The sequence below is a fragment of the Colobus angolensis genome, unplaced genomic scaffold, assembly GCF_000951035.1.
Source record: "Colobus angolensis palliatus isolate OR3802 unplaced genomic scaffold, Cang.pa_1.0 Scaffold128, whole genome shotgun sequence".
NCBI lineage: Eukaryota > Metazoa > Chordata > Mammalia > Primates > Cercopithecidae > Colobus > Colobus angolensis.
The window spans coordinates 1,708,706-1,712,521 of NW_012114030.1; the positions used below are offsets into that span (position 1 = coordinate 1,708,706).

The 3,816-nt window shown below is 48.2% G+C and overlaps 1 protein-coding gene across 1 annotated transcript in view; it reads left to right on the top strand.

Annotated features, from left to right (window-relative positions):
- The first annotated feature begins 2,461 nt into the window (after nucleotides 1-2,461).
- The window catches only part of LOC105505632 (SAGA-associated factor 29 homolog), a 116,505-nt gene continuing 115,150 nt past the window's right edge, over nucleotides 2,462-3,816 (top strand). Inside the window, exon 1 of the mRNA XM_011933508.1 lies at nucleotides 2,462-2,634. The gene's annotated coding sequence lies outside the window, so the exon portion shown is untranslated. The remainder of the gene's footprint in view (nucleotides 2,635-3,816) is intronic.

The window sequence follows — 3,816 nt, forward strand, 5'->3', positions numbered from 1 at the left end:
GGTGAAACCCCATCTCTACTAAAAATACAAAAAATTAGCCGGCGTGGTGGCAGGCACCTGTAGTACCAGCTACTCGGGAGGCTGAGGCAGGAGAATGGTGAGAACCCAGGAGGCGGAGCTTGTAGTGAGCCCAGATTGCGCCACTGCAGTTCAGCCTGGGCAATGGAGTGAGACTCCATCTCAAAAAAACGAAACAAAACAAAACCAGAAAGCCTTTGTAGTTGTTTAGGGAAGGTGTCCCTACCTTGGCCTAAGGTAGATGTGGTGGAGATGAAAATTAGGTGGATTGTGTTATATGAATGAGTAAGTGTAAAGGATTTTGAACCCAGTGCATAGCAAGTGCCCAACAAATGCGTTTTTATATTGCAGACATGTGGTGGATTGAATGAGGAAGGGGAGGGAAAAGGTGATGTCAGGGATAACCCCCAGGTGCTGGCTCAGGACATTGTACTGAGTAGGAGGCGGGACATGAAAACTGAGTATAGATCATTCTTTTGAGAAATGCGGATGTGGAGAAGACAGAGCAATTTCTTTCATGTGGACAACACTCTAAAACACTTTTTAAAAAGTTAATCAATACATGTTTATTGTAGAAAAATCAGAAATTAATACATTTTTAAAACAGGACAGAAACCAAAATAATTTAAAAAACAACTGTGAGCTCCAATTCTCTCCTGATCAGTGACTAGGGTTGATTTTTAAAATTTATTTTATTTTTTATTTTTTGAGACAGTCTTAGTCGCCCAGACTAGAGTGCAGTGGCACAGTCTTGGCTCATTGCAACCTCTGCCTCCTGAGTTCAAGTGATTCTCTCCTGCTTCAGCCTCCAGAGTAGCTGGGACTACAGGTGCGTGCCACCACACCTGGCTAATTTCTGTATTTTTAGTAGAGACACGGTTTCACCAAATTGGCCAGGTTGGTCTCAAACTCCTGACCTCATGATCCCCCTGCCTCGGCCTCTCAAAGTGGTAGGATTACAGTGGTGAGTCACCGTGCCTGGCCTTGGGCTGATATTTAACAATTAGGAGAAAGAGCCCCTAAGACCTTTACAAATGCAAAATTTACAAAATCCCTCGAAGCATAACCTTCATAAAAAGAAGTAAGTGAAACTGCAGCTGGGTGGGTGGGCATGTCATTCACTGACGTGGAGCCCACAGAAAAAAATGCAAGTGTGATGGAAAAAGATGACGCATTAATTTTTGGATTAAAATAGTTTCAGTGCTAACGCCTGAGATTCTCTAATAAACAGAAAAATACTGACAGGGCTGAGCATGGTGGTTCATGCCTGTAATTCCACTTTGGGAGGCTGAGGCAGGAGGATCGTTTGAGCCCAGGAACTCAAGACCAGCCTAGGCAACATAGCAAGACCCCCATCTCTACCAAAAAAATTTAAAAATCAGCAGAATGTGCTGGTGTGCGCTTGTAGTCCTAGCTACTCAGAAGCCCTGATGGCACCACTGCACTCCAACCTGGACAACAGAGCGAGACCTGGACAACAGAGCGAGACCCTGTCTCAAAGAGAAAAAAAAGAAAAAGAAACGTGATGGCCAGGCACTGTGCTAGGTACTAGGAATACACAGGTGAACACAAGATGATCCTAATCTCATAGGACTTGCAAGTTTATCAAATAATCAACAAATAATTACAGACATTTGTAGGGTTATGTAAGAAATTATAAGATACCAAGATGGATTTCAAAAAATACCATTGAGGCTACGCGTCCATTGCACGTCCATATCCTTAATACTTTCCTAAGAAGACCCCCTAAAAGTGCTATTTCTGGGTCTAAAGGTCGCTTGTTTTTTTGGTTTTTTTTTTTGAGATGGAGTTTCCCTCTTGATACCCAGGTTGGAGTGCAATAGTGCAATCTCTGGTCACTACAACCTCTGCCTCCTGGATTCAAGCGATTCTCCAGCCTCAGCCTCCCAAGTAGCTGGGATTGCAGGCACCCACCACCACGCCTGGCTAATTTCTGCATTTTTTAGTAGAGACGGGGTTTCACCATGTGGGTCAGGCTGGTCTCGAAGTCCTTAACTCAGGTGATCCGCCCGCCTCAGCCTCCCAAAGTGTTGGGATTACAGGCGTGAGCCACCGCGCCCGGCCTGTTTTTAATTAATTTTTTAGCAATAGACTTTATTGACTTTAGTTTTTAGGGCATTTTTAGGTTCACAACAAAATTGCGCAGAAAGTACGGTTTTTATATTACCCCTGCACCCACTCCCCTCCAGCAAGCAGCAATCTGTTCGCTTTCAAGTTGGGTTTTTTTTTTTTTTTTTCATTTTGTTTTAAATAGAGTCTGGGGGAATGGGAGAAAACGCTGTAAACGCACAAGCACTTTGGTTGGTTAATTAGGGTTCCGACAAAGAGCCGGAGCGGTGTGCCAAGTAAAAACTACATTTCCCACCGGGCAGCGGGTCACGTCACAGAGGAACGACTGCGCATGCGTTCAAGGTCCTCCGCGCGCGACTACGCTCATAAAAGGAAAAAAAAAAAGCGTGTGCGGTTCTCGACGTGCCGCCAATCTTCGAACGCAGGTCCGTGATCATCCGCAGACTCCGAAAAAGCGTTCAAGGAACGCGCCTGCTTCCCTCGTCGCAGTTTCCAGCCCGAAGAGCTTGTTTTCTGCGAGACTTGGTAGGTGGGGACGGGCCGTGGCCTGAGACCTCCGGCGAAGCGCGGGAGCGAAGGGCCAAACCCTCCCTTAGCGCCGAGGCTCCCGTCCTCCTTGAGGCGGCGCTCTAGGGACGGTGCGTACGCGCTCTGAGCGGGAGGGGGGCGGGAGGGGCGGGACTCGGCGGTGGGGTGGGCCCTGCGCCCAGCCGCTCGAGGTCTGCGCGTGCGCGCTTCCATCCCGGGTTAGGGTGGGAAACGGCGTCACGCCGGGCTCTGCAGGGACGCAGTCCCGAGGTCGGGTACGGGGCCCGAGTCACGAAGATGCGGACAGAAGATGGGCCCCGAACTCCAGCACTTATTTTATTATTTGCACAAAAATTATCTTTTTTTTTTTTTGAAGATACACTGAGAGCTCGTAATTTGCCCAGGCTGGTCTCGAACTCGTTGGTTCAACCTCTCGCCTCGGCCTTCCAAAGTGTGGGGAGTACTGGCGTAAGCCCCCGTGCCCGGCCAAAAAATGCCCATCTTAAGAACAACAAAGCAGCCCCCTTCACCCTCCCTGTCCTCCAGTTACCTCCTCCTCGCCTCCGGTTTGCAGCCAGAGGCCTCAGTCTACCCTCACTAGTGCCTTTTCTCCTTCAAGTCTTGAACCTTGAGCCTCTAGTCAGGCTTTGGTCTCCACCACTCCACTAAAACGGCTTCTTGTCAAAGCCACCAGTGATCTCTAGATGGCCAAATTCATTGTTAAGTTAGGTCTCAGCCCTGTAGCAGCATCTGATGCTGTTGATCATTGCCCTTTCTTGAAACACTGTTTTCATTTGGCTTGCTGAACGTTCTCTTCCTTTGTCTCTGCTCTCTCTGGCTTCTCCTCTGCTGATTTTAACCTAGGCATCTCCCTTTTTTTTTTCTTAGAGACAGGTTCTCTGTTGCTCAGACTGGAGAACAGTGCTATCACAGCTCACTGCAGCCTCTTGCAGCCTTGAACTCCAGGGCTTAAGCAGTCTTCCTAACCAAAGCCTCCCCAAATGGTGGAATTATAGGCATAAGCCACCACAATCCCAGTTTCACATTTTAAATGTAAATACCGGCCAGGCGTGGTGGCTCACACCTATAATCCTAGCACTTTGGGAGGCTGAGGCAGGCAGATTGCCTGGGCTCAGGGGTTTCAGACCAGCCTGGGCAACGTGGTGAAATCCAGTCTCT